Below are 23224 nucleotides of genomic sequence, written 5' to 3' on the forward strand. Positions count from 1 at the left end.
GGACATGTTGGTAAAAACTCTTACTAGATGGGATGATTTGTATCACAAATGAACAATTATGAGGTAGAAAGTGAAATTCACTCAAACTTTGATCATAAAACTAAGACATTTATTTTAGAACGGAGGTAGTACTTTGGATAGTTTCCAAACCCTGACAGGCGGTTTCCGATTCCTATTCTACTCCGATTCCGGGTTCTTGATCCACGCAAACTTCTCTCAACTGATCCGGACAGATTTCGGTGTCGATGCCGACAGCTCTGTTTAATCGCTACCGAGATCGCAAACCATCCACATATATCTGGCTACTCCACGATTCGTCGTGCATGTCTCCACCTGCGGAAATCAAACTCTACATACATGTGAGTGTCACGGGCTTATCTTGGTGGTCCAATATGCTTTGAGATTCGTGCAACCTCTTTTAGCACATTGCAAGAAACACCCTGGGCTACTTTCTTTTGGTGTCAGCAAGCCCCTGTCATTTTACGTACCATATCCCCTTGTCCCTTTTATATTACAGAACTTTCGGATGAATTCGCTTGTTTCATATGGAATAAAAATAGAAAGAAAACTGTAACAGAACCACCATTCATTTCATAGGTTTTTTTTTTATTTACCAACAAGAGAACTAAAGAAAGCAAGTTCATTTTCTTGTAGTACATGGAGGAAATAGGGCAGAAAACTAACTCTGCTAGCTTTTCCATGAACCAGTCTGAATTTGTAACGTTAGGATCTGTGGCATTTAAGTACAATTTTGGATAACCACTGCGCCGCGCTACCACCAGCGGCTTCTCCTCCACCGCGACTCGGGGGTAACTGATTTACATTACCAACTCGGTGCGGCCAAGGTGGAGAAGGCCATGCCGCACATCAGGAGGTACGAGCGCCGGGCCATGCGCGCTTTGAGCAGGTCCGTCGAGAGCTTCTTGGACGCGGACATCAGCCGCCGGAGCCGGAGGGTCAGCCGGCTGAGGGTCGAGTTCTTCGCCACGAACAACACCAGCTGCATCAACCGGCTCGTTGCCAGGGCCATCGATGGTTGGGAGGTGGATGATCTCGTGGCCGTTGCGAAGCCAATCTACTGGCAATGCCAAAATTTCCATGCCTTCCCCAGCCATGGCATCTGCGAGGAGCCCCGCGCGTCACGCCTGAGAAGCCTCAAGCTTGGAGGCTGCACGCTCACACCGATGCACGAGCACAGCACGCACTACACCACGGTATAGATATTGGGACACTTGTCCTAGTGGCACTTGTCAAAGTGCCCCTAATTGTATACCTATTGGGGCACTTTTCCAAAGTGCCCCTAATTGTATACCTATTGGGGCACTTCTTAAATGCCCCAATATGTGTATACCTACTAGGGAACTTTTTGAAGTGCCCCAATAGATGTTGACCTTTTGGGGCACTTTTAAGTGCCACAATTGACAATTACTTGGATAAATCAATGTAAACAATGCTATAGCTAGCATATAGTTAACAGGGACAGAAACATAACAGTAGCATATACAAACATCCTATAGACACATAGCAGTTCATTCAGACTAACACTAGACTAACATTCCATACATACATACTAACACTGCAGTTCATTCCATACATACATACTAACACGCAGTTCATTCAGACTACCCATATTGCACAGTAGCAGTACTTAACAGTAGCATCGACACATAGCAGTTCATTTCTAATAGTCCATACTTAGCAGTACTTAACAACCACCTAACAGTCCGTACTTAGCAGTCCATTACTTAACAGTCCATTACTTAACTAGATTACTGAAGTCCAACATTTCAAACTAGCACAACAGTGCTATGAGAAATGCTACCACCAAACCAAAATGCTACCATTGGTACCGTTGCCACCGTCTTCATGGTTTCAGGTACCGTTGGCACCGTCTTCATGGTTCCAGGGGGTCGATGAGAAGCCAAGGGTTATGGCCATTCTTATCGACAGAGAAGCAGAAGATGTAGACGCAACCTTCTTCTAAGCCGAACCTCCTTACAGCCTTCGCCCAGCCACTTGTCGGCATTGCCCTCTTTAGATCTAGTCCCAGACCTCATCTTGACATTGTAAGACTTTCGATATCCCGCACATTGGACTGGTAGCTCAATTGCATCATCTAGGTACTTCATGAGGTACCTCTGTGTGAACTTTGCGGAAAATTCCTTGCAAAATAGAAACATTTGAGAATCATTAGGATAGAATATTTGTATTCTTCCTAAAGTACTAGTATATTTGTCTGCTTCTTTACATCAGGAGAAAAGCCACAACTAAAATTACACAATTTGAAGAAAAAACAAGATTATATAAATACAGAGTGCCTGTCATATATAAACTACTAGAACAAGATCACCTAAGAAAACAACAGATCAACAAGTAGCAGATGATCACCTAAGGAAACAACAAACACATGATCACCTAAGAAAACAAAACAGATCAACAAGTAGCACCTGATCACCTAAGGAAACAACAACACTAATAGGCAATTCTCTTTCTTGGGCAATAGTACCTACTGGTAGTAAATTAGTAATTAGTAAGTGATGATTAAACATGCACAAGGCAAATATAGATTAATTGATATTGGATTTGTAAATTCTATATTTAAGCAAGATGACATACTAACACAGGAATAACAGTACCAATGTCTGCTTCCAACAAGAAAAGTAAATCTCCAACTACATGCCCAATATAAACATTTTTGAAGCAAAAAAGGTTTATACAGAGTGGGGGCATGAATCAAATCAAAGCACCACAAAGTAGCAAACTAGCAGTACCTAGTATTTTTTCAGAATTTATGCAAGGAGTTAAAATAAGTACACACCATTTTGCAGTTTTTTTGAATGACCGAAGATTTGCTCATCCTGTACACACAGTACTTGAATGGTTTTCCTGGGAACTGACGAACCAAGTTCGTGAGGGCCTTGCATTGGTCTTCATTCAGTACTAGATTGTTTCCCCAAACACAGTGCTTATCATACTCCTCGTTGCCAGTTATACGCGGTCCTGCAGATAATAGTTGTACATGTGAGAGACATATCCGTTTATCTCGTGGACGACATATTTGTAGGAATGTGAAGACACATACCCCTATGAACCGAGCACAATCTGCTGCACCGGGATGTCCATGTCCGGATCACTTTCCATCGGCATCTCCTCTTCACCATCAGAGAGCACGATAGGATTTAACTCCGTGCTCCCCACCTCCATCTCTGAAATATAGCAAGGTGTTAAATAAAACAGTGGTGACTTGATTTTTAATAATAGATTAACATACATTGTTTTGTACATATTGTGCAAGCTGTAAAAAAATTAGCTCTCCAATTTTAAAGATGCACAGTCCAAAAGAAATGATATACAGGCAGAGAATAGGCAGAAATGGGGAATAAGAAATGATATACAGGCAGAGACATAAATAGCAAATTATTTAGATTATACTGTCGGAAATGCAAGATTAAATTGAGCAGTTGTGTTGTCCTACTCCCTTTGTATCAAAAAAATAAAAAACAGAAGGTCTATGCACAGCTGTACACTTTGAAATAAAATAAAAAAAACTTCAACCGTCATTTTATTTCATTATTTGTTCCATCAGATAATCACTAGAACTAAGATTATTTTTCAGAAGTACTTTCACTGAGGTTAAGAGTATTTTTTAGAACCATGGATTAGCAAGCACTCATACTATTTTTTAGCATGTCATGGGTAGGTATTGAATTACAACTTTGGATGCACAAACATTGCATCCATACACTTGGAAGAGCTCCTCATTCAGTTCAGGTTATTTGAATTGTTTAAATTATTTTGCTAATCGCTGACCAATACTTCAATTGTTAATAGTTTTTTTATAAGGAGCAGTGTTATAATTGGTAGCCTTTAGAACCAACATATATTCCTACTGATTGAATTACTAGTTGGTAATAAAACATTAATTGTTTCATAAACATGATGCTCAATAAGTTCCACATCCATTTATACTGGCCATCCATTTATACTGGCCAATTTATTATATGAGAAATTTATAGAGGCGCTACCCATTTGATGTAAATGGCTCAGAGGACCAAATAAACCTAAGGTTATTTGAACCAAATGTATTGTTATTTTTAATTAGTTCGTGCAAAGAAACCTCTGGTTATTTGAACCAAATGGTCTCTACATTTTCATCAGCCTAAGATCACTCAAAGTGCCAAAGAATGAACTACAATGTGGTTGAGCATCCAAGAATGGGGACAAGCAGCCAACCAAATCTTGAATGCCGTTAAACCATGGATGGGGATGAGCGGCCTACCTAGGATGGGGATGAGGCTAGGATGGGGATGAGCAGCTAACCTGAGCCTAGGTCGATGTCGCGGTGGCGCCGATGTCGCGGTGGCGCCGATGAGCAGTTCTCCCCTTCGCCTTCTCCCCTTCGCCTCCTCGATCTGCTCGGTTAACAAACCCTAGAAATGAATAGATGAAAGATGATAAGAGACGGTGAGTGGTATATATATTTTCGTTCTTGCAAAACAAACCCTCAGGTAAAATCAAAGGAGGTAAAATCAAAGTGGGTTTCGATTAAATGGGTAGCGCCTCTATAAATTTCTCATATAATAAATTGGCCAGTATAAAAATGTAAGAGGAAAAATGATAACAAATGATTGTTCGACTAGACAAGCTTATAGTTGATCAGTTAAACAGTACCAGTGCTACTGACTGAACCATATTTCTTTACTGTATAGCAATTCAGATTTTGGTGTGTCCACCTCTGAAGTTAAACATCAACCACCGGTGAGGCATCAGCCACCCGTGCAGCCTCCTCCACCGGCGCGGCCTCAGCCACCTGCGCATCCTACTCCACCGACGCGTCCTCTGCCACCGGCGCTCCCTCAGCCACCGGCGCGGCCTACTCCACCGGCGCGTCCTCCGCCAACGATGTATGCCTCCCTTCTCTCGTCCTATAATGATCATGTGTTAATTTTGGTACAACACAATTTTGGTACAGCACAAATTCAGTTAGTTGTCATTTCTCTGTCATCTAGAGAAATTTAGTACAACACAACTTTGGTACAGCAGAAATTCAGTTAGTTCACAATTTATGTGGTTGTTGTGGTGTGAAGTGAATACTTTGCTAGCTCCCTGACATGGTTTGCTTGCTGGTAGTGTGCAAAGTGTTGATATGCATACTTTGAGCAGATATGTTGCTTATACATGGTTACTCTATTTGATGGCTGGCTTGTGGCCTTGCTGGCTTTTCTGGTTCTACTTAGTTTGCCTATGAGTGATTTCCTGGACCCTAAGTATACTTCTACAGCCAATGGATTTCGGTGAAGGGCTGTACTATTTTTTTTATAAGAACAGGTGATGTACTTGATTGTTTGGCCCTGGCAGCATATTATTGAATTAATTAGGGTCCCAGTTGCCGAGGTTGCATATATTCGAATTTGGAACAATTCAACTTATGTGCCATATGTTCCGTTGATTGAACATTTTTCAGTGATTTAGATGAGGATATGACTGATGATGGAGACGACTATGTGAGCGAGGAAGACGACTATGTGAGCGGGGAGGATTACTATGTGAGAGACCCCTACATGAGCGACGATGAAGCATTGTTCATTGAAGAAGATGAGTATGATGAGAAGAAAGAAATCATAGTAAGAGGTTTGTTTTATACACATGTATCGGCTGATTATAAAAAATATTCCAAACATTATCTTACACATAAATTGCATGCAGGTCCAGGATTTCCAGGGTTTGATCAGCCATTTGACAATTTCTGTATTTTTGGAAATTTTGTTGAATTGAACTTTCATCAGAGAATGACTCTTAGAAATGTCACTGAAGTGTTACCAAGGCCAGCCACTAAGGAGTACGTTTGCACACTTGACAAATTCAATGTGACACCATCTGGAGAGTGCTTCTTGGTTAGTTCCTGTTATTTATCAGCTATTCGTCATTACAGTGAGATATAGCATGCTACCTTGACTATTAACGAATAGCTGATAATTTTCTATTAACCTGGCCTAGAAATAGCTGATATGTATGCGTAACTGTTAGTTTCAAGATCATAAATAGCCGTCCTTTCTTGTATATGATCTTTGATTTATAAATGTTTCTGACTTAATTCAACATATTCCTTTCTAGGAGTTTACCCCGTAGTACACACGTTCCTTCCTTTTTAAGTTCATGATGGATGCGTAAGACTTGGAAACACAGCAAGAGCACAAGAAGTCAGTGTGGCTGTTTGCACACCTACGAGTGATTTAAAGAAGTACTGTCGGATGAAGTTGCAAGATTCTGGGAAGGCTATAATCGACAACAAGTCGTGGACTTATGCGGTGAAGGCATTCAACTTAAAGGAGGGAGATGTCTGCATGTTTACGTTCATAGATGACAGGGAGGTTCCAGTACGCCCGAGAGATCCTTTTGCGTGGTTGAGGATGGAGATCTTGAAGCTTGAGGAAGAGGAATGAGGAACTAGCTGAAGTTTTCTTCTTCTCTGAATGTTGCTGGTTGTAATGAATCTGTTTTTCATCTATGAATGCTGCTGGTAGTACTTGAATCTATTTTGGGCTGAAGTGTTTTTCTTCTTTGGTAGATATATGATGCTAGTAGTAGCTTATATGACATGACATGTTCAATTGTGGTGATATACACTCCTTTGGTACATATGATATAGTGAGGTATTTGATTTGTATCTTTGGAAAATTCAAATTATAATTAGTGAGGGCACCATATATTGTCCCTCCTGTTATTATTTCAGGAGCAGAGATGAATGGAAGAAAAGATTGGAGGAACAAGATGCTTGGCTTACCTGATGCAGAGATGGAAGCATCTGAATATGAGAGAATCTGTCTACTAAAAGATGAAAAGTTCAGAAAGATGTATTATGAACACTTAGAAGTAAGTTTTAATGTTAAATTCACTAAACATTTGCAAATGCTAGCAATGTTTAAAAATATTATATGCATTTGTAGTCTGTATCAGTGAATATTAAAGTAAGTTTGTTCAATTTAACATATTACTTGTACATTTCTAGTCTGCCAGGGTTTATGATTCAGACGATGATGATGAAGAACATGATGAAGAAGCTGATGCCTCGGATGATGAGACAGGGGATGAGGAAAGTTCTGACAATGAAACCAGAGATGACAATGAAACCAGTGATCATGCACAAGTACATCAACAAGGTATGAAATACAATTGCATCTAAAATAAAAAAATAAAACTGCAACTGAACAAATAATCTTTAACTTGTTCTTGACTAAAAATGAAGTTGTAGGTCAGGAAGAGAAAAGTACAAGAGGACCTACCGACATGAAAAAATTTTGGGCAAAGCATGGGCCTAATAACTAGGTGCAACTGCAGTTTAACCATTTAGGACAACCCTGTGGTGTTAAGACATCCAAGCTATCGAACTTCATGAGTAGCTTGGTAAAAGGAAAAGACATCTCTCTTGGTGCCCATAGTTGGAGGGATGTGCCAGAATGTGAGAAAAATAAATTGTGGATGACATTGAAGGTAACAGTCATAATGTTGATTCATTCATTCATGTGCAACTTCATAAGACAGTATTTTGTATATGAACATTTTTAAATTTTGCAAATGGAAAATTGATCTAACCTAGTGCTTGTCAGGCTTACTTCAACCTTACTGAAGCAAACAAGTACTGGGTAATGAAATCAGCAGCAAAAAAGTGGAGATCATTCAAGTACTATTTAAAGATTACATTTTATGATGCAAGATTGACCTTGAAGCAAAATATTTTAAATGGCTGTCGGGGTAGGATTCATGAGAATCAGTGGGAAAAGCTATGCAAGTACTGGCGAAAGGAAAAGACAATGGTCAGTTCTGATGTATTACTACATGATTCTTTAACTTGTTCACATGTGCTTGTCCATGGACTTATATAATCTTACAGGAAATGTCGGCAGTAAATAAAACAACAAGGGCAAATCAGGAGAATGCTCGACATACTGCTGGTACTAGGAGCTTCGCGGTTGTGCATGAACAGGAGGTAAGTTTCCTGGTTCTGGTATGTGTTCTTTGGTGGTATAGTTGATTCATACCATACCCATGGCTATAATGTGATATCATGCTTAATCATATATTTGTGTACAATCTGAGAAGAAATTTTCATTTCAAGTTGTTGACTTGTGCAAATGACAGGAAATTAAACAAGGAAAGCCTGTATCTCGGTCTGAACTATACCGTATTGTCCATACAAACAAAGATGGACTTCCAGTAGACGATTATTCTGCAGCTAAAATTGTATGTACCATTCTCCTATGTATACAACTGATAACATTGTTGGCTGACAATAAGGTTTTAAAAAGTGTTGTTGCGTGCTTCTGTTGACAGGAGGAGATAACTGTTGCTTTCAATGTGAATGCATCGCTGATTCATGAAGAACACAGAGATGGAGATCTATATTCCCACATCTTCCCAAGCAAGTCAAGAATGGATGGATTCGGACTAGTGGTTGGTGGAAAGTCTAGTGTACTTCTAAATGAAGCTGTAGCTGCATTTAGAGATTCTAAAGAAGAGAACCTGCAACTAAGAGGCCTGGTAGAAAAACTAGTGGCAAGCCAGGCAGCTCTAACAGAGAGGAGTAAACTAATAGAAGATAAATTGAACTCCTTCCTAGCAACCCAAGAGCTGAAATCCACCTCTACAGCAGAAGAAGAGGCAATCCCTGCCAAGGAAATGTTGCTAGAGACTGAGCAAGTGGAAGTAACTGAAGGAGGAGCAGCAGCAGCAAGAAAAAGATACAGACAAGCAGCTGAAGCTAACAAAGATGGAGCAATCCAAGGAGGCAAGCACTTGAGGCAAAAAGAGGAATCAAACAGAGGAGCCAAGCAATTGAAACAAGCAGCACAAGCAATCCAAGGAGGAAAGTACTCGCAGCAAACAGATGAAGCTAGCCAACTTCTAGGAAAGCACTTGAACCACTTGAGGCAAAAAGAGGAATCAGACAGAGGAGCCAAGCAATTGAACAAGCAGCTCAATGATACGTCTCAAACGTATCTATAATTTCTTATGTTCCATGCTACTTTTATTACAATACTTGAGTGTTTTACACATACTTTACAGCGTTATTTTACATTTTCCGACACTAACCTATTAACAAGATGCCGAAGTGCCAGTTGTTGTTTTTCTGCTGTTTTTGGTTTCAGAAATCCTAGTAAGGAAATATTCTCGGAATTGGACGAAATCAACGCCCAGGGGCCTATTTTTACATGAAGCTTCCGGAAGACCGAAAGGGAGACGAAGTGGGGCCACGAGGTGGCCGGACACCGGGCGGCGCGGCCCGGCCCCGGCCGCGCGGCCTCGTTGTCCGGGCCCCTCGTGACGCCCCCTGACCTACCCTTCCGCCTACTTAAAGCCTCCGTCGCGAAACCCCTGTACCGAGAGCCACGATACGGAAAACATTACTGAGAGGCCGCCGCCGCCAATCCCATCTCGGGGGATTCAGGAGATCGCCTCCGGCACCCTGCCGGAGAGGGGAATCATCACCGGAGGGGCTCTACATCATCATGCCCGCCTCCGGATTGATGCGTGAGTAGTTCATCCTTGGACTATGGGTCCATAGCAGTAGCTAGATGGTTGTCTTCTCCGCTTGTGCTTTCATTGTTATAGATCTTGTGAGCTGCCTAACATGATCAAGATCATCTATTTGTAATGCTACATGTTGTGTTTGGTGAGATCCGATGAATAGAGAATATTATGTTAAGTTGATTATCAATCTATCATATATGTGTTGTTTATGTTCTTGCATGCTCTCCGTTGCTAGTAGAGGCTCGGCCAAGTTGATACTTGTAACTCCAAGAGGGAGTAATTATGCTCGATAGTGGGTTCATGCCTCCATTAAATCCGGGACGAGTGACGGAAAGTTCTAAGGTTGTGGATGTCTTGTTGCTACTAGGGATAAAACATTGATGCTTTGTCTAAGGATATTTGTGTTGATTACATTACGCACCATACTTAATGCAATTATCTCGTTGTTCGCAACTTAATACCGGAAGGGGTTCGGATGATAACCTGAAGGTGGATTATTTAGGCATATATGCATGCTGGATAGCGGTCTATGTACTTTGTCGTAATGCCCTGATTAAATCACATAGTAATCATCGTTGATATGTATTGAATCTTTATTTGTCAATTGCTCGCCTGTAATTTATTCACCCAGCATGCTAGTTATCTTATTGGAGAGACACCACTAGTGAACTGTGGACCCCGGTCCATTCTTTTACATCTGAATACATTCTACTGCTTTTACTGTTCTTTGCAAACAAACACCATCTTCCACTCGATACGATTAATCCTTTGTTTTCAGCAAGCCGGTGAGATTGACAACCTCACACTGTTACGTTGGGACAAAGTACTTTGGTTGTGTTGTGCAGGTTCCACGTTGGCGCCGGTTTCACAGGTGTTGCGCCGCACTACATTCCTCCACCAACAACCTTCACGTGCTTCTTGGCTCCTACTGGTTCGATAACCTTGGTTTCTTTCTGAGGGAAAACTTGCCGCTGTGCGCATCATACCTTCCTCTTGGGGTTCCCAACGGACGTGTACATCTACGCGCATTAAGCACTTTTTCTGGCGCCGTTGCCGGGGAGATCAAGACACGCTGCAAGGGGAGTCTCCACTTCCAATCTCTTTACTTTGTTTTTGTCTTGCTTTATTTTATTTACTACTTTTTTTGCTGCACTTAAACAAAACACAAAAAAATTAGTTGCTAGTTTTACTTTATTTACTATCTTATTCTCTATATCAAAACACAAAAAAATTTAGTTACTTGTCTTTACTTTATTTGCTTAGTTTACTTTACTGCTATAATGGGTACCCCTGAAAATACTAAGTTGTGTGACTTCACTAGCACAAATAATAATGATTTTATATGTACTCCTATTGCTCCACCTGCTACTACAGCAGAATTCTATGAAATTAAACCTGCTTTACTCGAATCTTGTTATGAGAGAGCAATTTTCCGGTGTTAGTACTGATGATGTTGCTGCCCATCTTAATAATTTTGTTGAACTTTGTGAAATGCAAAAGTATAAGGATATAGATGGTGATATTATAAAACTGAAATTGTTTCCTTTCTCATTAAGAGGAAGAGCTAAAGATTGGTTGCTATCTTTGCCTAAAAATAGTATTGATTCATGGACTAAGTGTAAAGATGCTTTTATTAGTAAATATTATCCTCCTCGCTAAGATTATATCTTTGAGAAGTAGCATAATGAATTTTAAACAATTTGATAATGAACATGCTGCTCAAGCATGGGAGAGAATGAAATCTTTGGTAAAGAATTGCCCAACCCATGGACTGACTACGTGGATGATCATCCAAACCTTTTATGCATGATTGAATTTTTCCTCAAGGAACCTATTGGATTCAGATGCTGGAGGTACTTTTATGTCCATCACTCTGGGCGCCACGACTAAATTATTTGATGATATGATGATCAATTACTCTGAATGGCACACTGAAAGAACTCCTCAAGGTAAGAAGGTAAATTCTGTTGAAGAAACCTCTTCTTTGGGTGATAAGATTGATGCTATTATGTCTATGCTTGCAAATGGTAGATCTCATATTGATCCTAATAATGTTCCTTTAGCTTCATTGGTTGCTCAAGAAGAAAATGTTGATGTGAATTTCATTAAAAGTAATAATTTCAACAACAATGCTTATAGGAATAATTATGGTAACACCAACTTTAGGCCATATCCTTCTAATAGTAATGGTTATGGTAATTCTTATGGTAATTCTTACAACAATAATAAGAGTGTACCCTCTGGTCTTGAAGTGATGCTTAAAGAATTTATTAGTACACAAACTGCTTTCAATAAAACTGTTGAAGAAAATCTTGATAAAATTGATATTCTTGCTTCTAAGGTTGATAGTCTTGCTCTTGATGTTGATCTTTTAAAGTTGAAAGTTATGCCTGAGAAAGTTGAAGATGCTAGGTTTGCTAAAACAAATGCCATCCAAGTTAAAATTAATGATAATATTAGATTGTTGGCTGAATTGCATGCTAGGTGGGATAGAGAAGAAAAAGAGAAACTTGCTAAAGAGAATAATGTAGCTAAAGTATGGACTATTACCACCACTAGTAATGTTGATTCTTCACATGTTGCTGCACCTCCTACTATCAATGGTAAAATAATTGCTGTTGGCAATGTTTCTACTCCTAGTGCAAAGCGTACAAAATTGCCTGAAATTGCTGAAACTGCTGTTTGTGATAAAACTGCTGAAATTTTTCAAAATATTGGTGACAGTGATTCCATTGCTGTAGAACATAATGGTTTAGATTTTGATGATTTTCATATTACTGAAGTTATAAAGTTCTTACAAAAACTTGCTAGAAGTCCCAATGCTAGTGCTATAAATTTAGCCTTTACAAAACACATTACAAATGCTCTCATTAAAGCTAGGAAAGAGAAATTAAAACTTGAAGCTTCTATTCCTAGGAAGTTAGAAGATGGTTGGGAACCCATCATTAAAATGAAATTCAATGACTTTGAATGTAATGCTTTATGTGATCTTGGTGCAAGTATTTCTGTTATGCCTAAAAAGATTTATGATATGCTTGACTTGCCACCATTGAAGAATTGTTATTTGGATGTTAATCTTGCTGATAATGTTAAAAAGAAACCTTTGGGGAGGATTGATAATGTGCGCATTACGATTAACAATAACCTTGTCCCTGTTGATTTTGTTGTCTTGGATATCGAATGCAATGCATCTTATCCTATTGTGTTGGGAAGACCTTTTCTTCGAACCGTTGGTGTCGTTATTGATATGAAGGAAGGTAATATTAGATATCAATTTCCTCTCAAGAAAGGTATGGAACACTTCCCTAGAAAGAGAATGAAGTTGCCTTTTGATTCTATTATTAGAACAAGTTATGATGTTGATGCTTCTACTCTTGATGTTACTTGATTTGCACTTTCTGCGCCTAGCTGAAAGGCGTTAAAGAAAAGCACTTCTTGGGAGATAACCCATGTGTTTATTTTACTACAGCAATTTTTTTTTGTTGAGTCTTGGAAGTTGTTTACTACTGTACCAACATCTCCTTATCATGTTTTTGTGCCAAGTAAAGTTTCTATGCTAAAGTTGATGTTATATTTGGGATCTCTGCGCAGAAGCAGCATTGCTGTCTGTCACGAATTCTGGCATAAGTCTCTGTAAAAAAATCGAAAAAATCTGAAAAATTACGAGCATGATCCTCAGATATGTACGCAACTTTCATTAGTTTTGAGTTTTTCCATTTGAGCAAGTTAAGTGCCCAGTCCAGATGCATCTTTACGGACTGTTCTGTTTTTGACAAATTCTGTCTTTTATTTCGCATTGCCGCTTTTGCTATGTTGAATGAGTTTCTTTGTTCCATTAACTTTCAGAAGATTTGTGCAATGTCCAGAAGTGTTAAGAATGATTGTGTCACCTCTGAATATGTGAATTTGTGGTTATGCACTAACCCTCTCATGAGTTTGCTTGAAGTTTGTGTGAAGGAAGTTTTCAAGGGTCAAGAGAAGAGGATGATATACTATGATCAAGAAGAGTGAAAGGTCTAAGTTTGGGGATGCCCCGGTGGTTCATCCCTGCATATTTTAAGAAGACTCAAGCATCTAAGCTTGGGGATGCCCAAGGCATCCCCTTCTTCATCGACAACATTATCAGGTCACTTCTAGTGAAACTATATTTTTATTCCGTCACATTCTTATGTTCTTTACTTGGAGCGTCGGTTTGTTTTTATTTTTGTTTTGTTTTGAATAAAGTTGGATCCCGCCATTCTTATATTGGAGATATTACGCTCCGCTTTTTCTTATGGAACACTTGTGTTCTTAATTGTGCTTTAATGTTCATGGCGAAAGCTTATTGCTTCGTTAGATTGCTATTTGGTTGGAATTGGAAAATGCTGCATATGGTTTGGCAATTTGGCAATTGTTTGAGCTCTCATAGATCATGTTTAAGATCTTGCATCATGTAGTTTAATCTATTAATGAAAAACTAATGTAGAGCTTGTTTAATTTGGTTTGCATGATTGATCTCTCTAAGTCTAGATATTTTCGGGTAAAGCGTTTGAACAACAAGGAAGACAGTGTAGAGCCTTATAATGCTTGCAATATGTTCTTGTGTGAGTTTTGCTGTACCTGTTCATACTTGTGTTTGCTTCAAACAACCTTGCTAGCCCAAACCTTGTACTGAGAGGAATTGCTTCTCGTGCATCCAAACACCTTGAGCCAAACTCCATGCCATTTGTGTCCACCATATCTACCTACTATGTGGTATTTCCTACCATTCCAAAGTAAATTACTTGAGTGCTACCTTTAAATTTCATTCCTCTACCTTTACAATATATAGCTCATGGGACAAATAGCTTAAAAACTATTGTGGTGATGAATATGTAGTTATGTGTCTTAATTCTTATAAGTTGCTTGTTGAGCGGTAACCATGTTTTCTGGGGACGCCATCAACTTTACCTTTGTTGGATATCATGTGAGATGCTATGCATGTTCGTCTTGTCCGAAGTAAGTGCGATTTAATGATCAAATGGTTTGAGTATGCATATGTTAGAGAAGAACATTGGGCCGCTAACTAGAGCCATGTATCATGGTGGAAGTTTCAGTTTGGACATACAACCTCAATCTCTTATGAGAATATTAACTGTTGTTGAATGCTTAAGCATTAAAAAGAGGAGTCCATTATATGTTGTCTATGTTGTCCCGGTATGGATGTCTAATTTGAGAATAATCAAAAGCGAGAAATCCAATGCGTGCTTTCTCCTTAGACACTTGTACAGGCGGCATAGAGGTACCCCTTTGTGACACTTGGTTGAAGCATATGTTATGCGATGAGAATCCGTGTTTCCGAGCTAAGTAGGACAAGGTGCGAGCACTATTGGTACTCTATGCATGAGACATGCAACTTGTAGGAAGTATTATGCATAGCACATATGAATTATTACTACCGTTGACAAAATTGTTTCTATGTTTTCAAAATAAAAGCTCTAGCACAAAAATAGTAATCCATGCTTCCCTCTGCGAAGGGTCAATCTTTTACTTTATTGTTGAGTCAGTTTACCTATTCCCTTCTATCTTAGAAGCAAACACTTGTGTTAACTGTGTGCATTGATTCTTACATGTTTACTTATTGCACCTGTTATATTACTTTATGTTGACAAATATCCATGAGATATGCATGTTACAAGTTGAAAGCAATTGCTGAAACTTAATCATCCTTTGTGTTGCTTCAATGCATTCTACTTAGAATTTATTGTTTATGAGTTATCTCTTATGCAAGTCTTATTGATACTTGTTTGAAAGTACTATTCATGAAAAGTTTTGCTATATGATTCATTTGTTTAGTCATTATCTTTGTTAGCAATCTTTTGTTCAGATCACCCCATTCATCTCATATGCTTTACAATAATGTTGATCAAGATTATGTTGGTAGCATGTCACTTCAGAAATTATTTGTGTTATCGTTTACCTACTCGAGGACGAGTAGGAACTAAGCTTGGGGATGCTTGATACGTCTCAAACGTATCTATAATTTCTTATGTTCCATGCTACTTTTATTACAATACTTGAGTGTTTTACACATACTTTACAGCGTTATTTTACATTTTCCGGCACTAACCTATTAACAAGATGCCGAAGTGCCGGTTGCTGTTTTTCTGCTGTTTTTGGTTTCAGAAATCCTAGTAAGGAAATATTCTTGGAATTGGACGAAATCAACGCCCAGGGGCCTATTTTTACACGAAGCTTCCAGAAGACCGAAAGGGAGACGAAGTGGGGCCACGAGGTGGCCAGACACCAGGGCGGCGCGGCCCAGGCCCTGGCCGCGCGGCCCTGTTGTCTGGGCCCCTCGTGACGCCCCCTGACCTACCCTTCCGCCTACTTAAAGCCTCCGTCGCAAAACCCCCTATACCGAGAGCCACGATACGGAAAACATTACTGAGAGGCCGCCGCCGCCAATCCCATCTCGGGGGATTCAGGAGATCGCCTCCGGCACCTGCTCGGAGAGGGGAATCATCACCGGAGGGGCTCTACATCATCATGCCCGCCTCCGGATTGATGCGTGAGTAGTTCATCCTTGGACTATGGGTCCATAGCAGTAGCTAGATGGTTGTCTTCTCCGCTTGTGCTTTCATTGTTATAGATCTTGTGAGCTGCCTAACATGATCAAGATCATCTATTTGTAATGCTACATGTTGTGTTTGGTGAGATCCGATGAATAGAGAATATTATGTTAAGTTGATTATCAATCTATCATATATGTGTTGTTTATGTTCTTGCATGCTCTCCGTTGCTAGTAGAGGCTCGGCCAAGTTGATACTTGTAACTCCAAGAGGGAGTAATTATGCTCGATAGTGGGTTCATGCCTCCATTAAATGCGGGACGATGATGGAAAGTTCTAAGGTTGTGGATGTGCTCGTTGCTACTAGGGATAAAACATTGATGCTTTGTCTAAGGATATTTGTGTTGATTACATTACGCACCATACTTAATGCAATTATCTGTTGTTCGCAACTTAATACCGGAAGGGGTTCGGATGATAACCTCGAAGGTGGATTATTTAGGCATAGATGCATGCTGGATAGCGGTCTATGTACTTTGTCGTAATGCCCTGATTAAATCACATAGTAATCATCGTTGATATGTATTGAATCTTTATTTGTCAATTGCTCGCCTGTAATTTGTTCACCCAGCATGCTAGTTATCTTATTGGAGAGACACCACTAGTGAACTGTGGACCCCGGTCCATTCTTTTACATCTGAATACATTCTACTGCTTTTCTTGTTCTTTGCAAACAAACACCATCTTCCACTCGATACGCTTAATCCTTTGTTTTCAGCAAGCCGGTGAGATTGACAACCTCACTGTTACGTTGGGACAAAGTACTTTAGTTGTGTTGTGCAGGTTCCACGTTGGCGCCCGTTTCACTGGTATTGCGCCGCACTACATTCCTCCACCAACAACCTTCACGTGCTTCTTGGCTCCTACTGGTTCGATAACCTTGGTTTCTTTCTGAGGGAAAACTTGCCGCTGTGCGCATCATACCTTCCTCTTGGGGTTCCCAACGGACGTGTACATCTACGCGCATCACTCAAGCAAGCCAAGGAGGAAAGTACTCGCAGCAAACAGATGAAGCTAGCCAACTTCTAGGAAAGCACTTGAACCACTCCTTCGCACCTACTCAAGATCTGGAAAATACCTTCATACCGGCTGAAGATGAATACAGTGGCAAGAAAATGTTGGTCGACACCGAGCAAGTCCCGACAGAATCGAAGGAGCAGCACGACGAGAAAAAGAGAAGGCACAGCCAAGCATTTGTAGGAAGCAAAGATGAAGCTGGCCAAGGAGGAAAGAAATCGAAACAAGCAACTGAGAGGAACAACGTCAAGCAGCAAACCATAAACAAGAGGAGAGCAGTAGAAGCAAAAGGACCTACAGAAATCCCTGAATCAAGTCAACTCAGAGGAACAACGTCAAGCAGTCAGTACATGAAATCGAGCAAAGCAACAACAAAAGAAGCAACAACACTACCCAAGAAAAAGAAAAGGAGTGCAGCTGACTGCTTCAAGTCCACAACAGCTGATTGCTTGAAGATAACGAGCGAAGCATGTACACAAGTAGAGGAAACAAGCCAAGAAGCAACGGCACCACCCAAGACTAAGAAACTCCAGAATATCATTGATTCTCAAGTTGGGGAACTACAATGTGTGGTTGCACCAGACTGTGCAAAACCAAAACCCAAGGCATCATACAAGAAGTTGTTAGAAGGCTGCGAAGAATTGATCAAGGTTAAGGAAGAGAAGGTAGAAGAAATCATTGCAACTAAGAAGCACAAAGCTTGGTTTCCACCAAGAAAAGCAATGAGGGTAAGCTTGCGATATTAAAACTTTGTATTATTGAGTAGTACTGGATATGAGTAAAGTCATATTTATGATGTATCTTAATGGGCAGGTTGACAAAATCAAAAGTGGGGTTAACCTCACCAAACATCTTACAGTTGGTTGCTCTAGGGACAGTACAAGATGTAGAAAGCGAAGAATTTGTTGAAGTTCTTGTTAACATTGTTTTCAAGAAAACCACAGCTGCCAAAAGCTAAAGGCAGGATAAAAAATGTAGGACAAGCTGAAGCGCACTGCATACCATGGCCCCAAAAAAATGTAGGTTACAATGACTGCATCAAAATATTCCTTTTGCATCTAATTACTGCCATATTCCTTTTGCATCTAAATACTGCCGTGACAAATTTACAAAATACAGGCTGACAAACTGTTTAGGTCTTCGACATTGACTTGCAGCTTACGTGAGCAAGAATTGGGCAACATAAATGGAGAAGTTGTGAGAAATGTGGAGAAAGAGCTGCGGGAAAATGACCCTCGAGATGTGAAGTGCAAGAAGAGGAGAAGAAGTAAATCTCAAGGTACAAATGTCACTTAACTATTAGTAAATTTGTGCACATTCCATGCTTAAATATCTCCATGGTCAGAAGGCCTATAGTTTCCGCTACTTTGATCAAGCTACTGAGAAAAAGTGAATTGCTCATCATCATCCTTTTACAGATTATCCACGTGAACTGTTAACTGAATTTATATTATTTAAGCCTCGTATAAATTCTTCACTTGCCTGAGCAGCCATGAAATATCACAAATAAGGCTGCTTGATTTTTGGATTGACCTCGTTTATTAATACTATGTTGCTTTTCCCCTCATGTGATTGTCCAGTGATGTTTTCTTGTTCATGATGGTTTTCAATTGCGTTTTAACTATGCTGGACGCCACAAAGGGTTAGTGATGGACCAAACATTTCATTTCCCAGGCCAAACAGGGACATTAGGTCTAGAGTTGTAACAGGATAATCCTTGATTCTTTATAGAGTGGAATTGGTTTGTACTTCACCATGCCATTCCCCAGGACATGACCAGTGCCAAACTGCCAATGTCAATGAAGAATAGGGACATGGCATAAAAACATGGGATTACTTATTATGTATTCATATATCCCAGTAAAAGACATGAATGCCATACTGGGGTATAATGGTCTGGCACTATGGTATTGATATGCCGATATCAACACAAGCCTGATACCTGAGGTAGAATTATTGCGATTTCCATGTTTACTATACACACTTTGATCAAGCTACTGAGAAAAAGTGAATTGCTCATCATCATCCTTTTACAGATTATCCACGTGAACTGTTAACTGAATTTATATTATTTAAGTGAAGAATCGAAAATTGTCGTGTATGTACATTTCTTGAAGCTCAGTTGGACGGACTAGTTTCTTTTTGTCCAAACAACGGATTGTTCCTATAGTGCTTTGCTTTTGCATGAACTTATTGGATCAAGTACTTCATCCATCCATTTTAATAACATCTTCACTTCTCTGTAACCCAACATACAAGCCCTTAGCATGTCCAGCATCACTACCCTTGCTCTACATATTTGCAAATTACAGCGGGCGGGAAAAAAATACAAGACATCTAGATTAAACAATACAAGACATCTAGTGTAATATACTGCTACAGCTACTCGGCTTGCATGCTAGGAAAACGTACTTCACATGGGCAGGCTGCTACTTGCATTAATCCAAGCCCCTCTTTCACTTTCTACGGTATTGACATTTAGCTAATATTTTTAATAAGCCATGTGGATACACCAGCTGCATGACTTTCCGAAGAAATGCATACCGTAGATGGAGATATTGGGTATCTATCTTTGATATTTGTTACTGGAATTGATAGACAACTCTTTTATTACGAGTTATCCAAATGACTTTAGGACAGTTCATATTGAGCATTTGAGTTTCAGTTAAAAATGCTTTAGTATTGTCTTCTCTTGTTTCATTAGGACATATTTTTCAGCTCTTTCACTCAAAATAGGGGTCTCTATGCTAGCGTCAACTTACTCATGCTCCTTTGTGCCACATTGATGTATGCAACAAGGCAAGTTTTTAGCATCCACCATGTGCACATGACCAAACTACTTGGTTTACTACTTACTGTCAGCATCTGAGCATGGACATTGCACTTCTATTTTTCATCTCCGTTTTGCTGAAACATATTACTGCTTCTCTCAAGGTAAAATTTTGAATACTCAAGGTGATGGTGATGCCGCACCATCTCAGTCGTCTGGGTTCAACTGAAGGTGATGCTGATCAGTTATGATGTTCAAAGTCGAAACATGGTGATGATTTGACAGTATACAAACTGAGAGTGTCACTTTTCGTCTCTGTTTTGCTGAATCAAATTACTACAAACTGAGAGTCATAATTTCTGTCTCCGTTTTGCTCTGTGAGACATAGTGAGATATTATGTTGGACGCGATAAAGTGTATTGGATTCTTGTATGACAGTGTGTACGACAGTATATATGTTGGTACTGTGTGTACTTATTATTGTATGACAGTATGTGCTCATTCTTGTATGAAATAATGTTCATATTGTGTGCTCATTCTTGTATGACAGTGAGCAGCACATGAAATGGTATTTGCGGAATTTAGGAAATGGCCACAGGTTATGGGGCACATCTCAAAGTGCCCCTAATTGCATTTAGTGGCACTTGGCAAAGTGCCCCTAATTGGGATTTAGTGGCACTGGGCAAAGTGCCCCTAATTGGGATTTAGTGGCACTTGGCAAAGTGCCCCTAATTGGATTTAGTGGCACTTGGCAAAGTGCCCCTAATTGGATTTAGTGGCACTTTTAGAAGTGCCCCTAATTGGATTTAGTGGCACTTTTAGAAGTGCCCCTAATTGGATTTAGTGGCACTTGGCAAAGTGCCCCTAATTGGATTTAGTGGCACTTTTAGAAGTGCCCCTAATTGGATTTAGTGGCATTTGGCAAAGTGCCACTAGGTAGTGCCCCAAATACTTTTAGAGACGCAAGTAAAGGTGGCACTTGAAAAAGTGCCCCTATAGCTAATTAGTGGCACTTTGGTTCAAATTTGGGGCACTTTGAAATGCCCCAAATCTTATACCGTGATGTAGTGGCGCTCACCGTGCTCGTCTTGGAAGACACACCACACTCGACTCCTGATTCAGCCTATGGGAACATCTTCGTCTCGTGCCCGCAGCTGCAGGTGCTGCACCTCATCTGCTGCCGCTGCACAGGCTGCGGGGACATCACCGTGGACGCCCCCAAGTCTGATATGAGGTGAGGGAGCTTGTTGTGGACAAATGCGAATTCGGACGGATACGCTTGAAGGCTCTTCCCAGACTCGAGCGATTGGCCTCCCTGGGAACTAGAGTGCGCTTCGAGTCGTCTTCATCTCCCTTCCTTAGGCAGTATAACATGGCCGTGTGGCTTGGTCTGGAAAGCGATCGTCAATTCTTTGCGCCGCTCTTGAAGCTGAAGCTGGGCTTGTTTCTGAGACACGCCCCGAACATGACTGGCCTGACTATTCGGTTCACAGGACCAGACAGATGGATTGTGCCATCCATCTCCTCTCCGTCGCCGGCATTGCTACCTAATCTCAGGCGGCTATTGATCGCAGACGTGCCTTGGTCCTGGGACGTCTCATGGCCCCGTCTCCTCCTTGAGACGGCGCCTTCCCTCGAGACCCTTCGTATCCACATTAGCCCCCCTTCCAAAGCGGAGATAGATGAACCCAGGAGTGATGACATATTGTGGCAGCCCACAATGCTTCAACACCATAACCTCAAGGAGTTTGTCATGGTTGGTTTCGAGGGCACGGACAGGCAGGTTTACCTTTTCAGGTTTGTCATCAGAGTATGCAGCACAGCGTTGCGCCATGTCGCCATGTACAAGAAGGGGCATGCTCGGGACAAGGGGCACTGGGACTGGGAGATGGTGGCGCAGCAGCAACCGTTAGAATGGACCGACGAGGAGAAGGACAAGGCGCTGAGGCAGACCATGAATGGGATTCATTCTTCCTCAGTTGCTTCTCCAGTTATACTCTTCGGCTGATTCTTTTTTTGCTATTTTTGTCCATGTATGACTTGGAAGTGAGATGGCCTTGTATACCAATGACAGGTAAACTTTGCAGAACCCTACCTCCTCTCCCGGCCCCCTCACGGACGGCGCCGGAGGAACCTCCCATCCCGCGCAGCCGCCCCTTAGACCACGCCCCACAGGCCGCCGCTGCTGCTGGCCCCGGCCCCGGCGGCGGTGGCGGCGCCCCTTCCGTCGAACGACGAGGGGGGGGAGAGAGTTTCCGCGGCAGCGTTCCATGGGAGGTGATGTGGCGCCGGTGGAGGAAACTGGGCGGCATGGCTGCTTGGACGGGGCCTAATGCTCTTCGTCGGTAGCCATGGAGGAGTGGGTGAGCGGTGGCGGCCTCTGCCCCCGGTGACGGTTCGGCGGTGGTACGCATGATCCGCGCCGCCGTTCTCTTCCCTGGTGATCCGGCGTGGGGCTGCTGGTCTTGCTTTGTTTTGGTGGCGATCCTCGGGTTTCTCGCAGGCGAAGATGAAGATCTACCGGAGATCAGTTTGCCTTGATCTGGCTGGAGAGATGAGTTCCGGAAAGCTCCGTTGGCGAATGGAACAGTGCATCTTTTGCCTGGAGTTTGCTGGATAGAGTGGTATTCGGTCACGCGCACCCTGTTTTTACTCCGACCGTTTGGTTCCGGAGGAGCAGCGCGAAGCTCTATTCTGTGTTGACATCAAGTGACTTTTTGGTCCATGGTGAAGTCAGAAGACGGAATATCATGAAGGCTGGATTGGTGGATTGGCTAAAGGAGGTTCGAGTCTCCGTGACGCTAAGGGACTTGCTTGACGTTCCGGACTCCGCGGCAGTGGTATTTAAGTGGGGGCGGCAGCATAGGTGAAGTCCAGAGTCTTACCTTTTAGGGTGAAGGCCCAAGGTTCAGCCTTAACTGGTTGTGCCTGACAATGACCTTATTGGAGGCATTGTTTTGAAAGTGGAGACTATCTTTAGGGTGAAAACCTAAGAGCTTTGATCGGGCGATAACGGCGCTGGTGCACTGTTTCCTTTTTGGAGGCGCCGCTTTTGGAGAGTCTGTATTTCAGGTGTTGTCACGGTGGTGGTTTTATTGTTGTTGTTAGGTCTAGAATGTTGTAGTGGGACTTTTATTTCTTAGTTTTCTTTTATCTTTTTTTGCCGTGTGCATCCGTACTGCCATTAGGGTGGGGCGTTTTTGCAGAGGTTGTGTGTAATTGATATCTTTTAATATTAATATATTTACTTTATCGAAAAAAAGGTAAACTTTGCATCGATCATAGGTTTTAGTTGTTGTAGCGAGCTCCTTCCTAACTGA

At 41.2% G+C, this 23224-nt stretch overlaps 1 pseudogene; it reads left to right on the forward strand.

Annotated features, from left to right (window-relative positions):
- The first annotated feature begins 857 nt into the window (after nucleotides 1–857).
- LOC124677592 lies at nucleotides 858–21951 on the forward strand (annotated as a pseudogene).
- Nucleotides 21952–23224: the final 1273 nt, after the last annotated feature.

Source organism: Lolium rigidum, chromosome 7 (genome assembly GCF_022539505.1).
Source record: "Lolium rigidum isolate FL_2022 chromosome 7, APGP_CSIRO_Lrig_0.1, whole genome shotgun sequence".
In the NCBI taxonomy this organism is placed as follows: Eukaryota; Viridiplantae; Streptophyta; class Magnoliopsida; order Poales; family Poaceae; genus Lolium; species Lolium rigidum.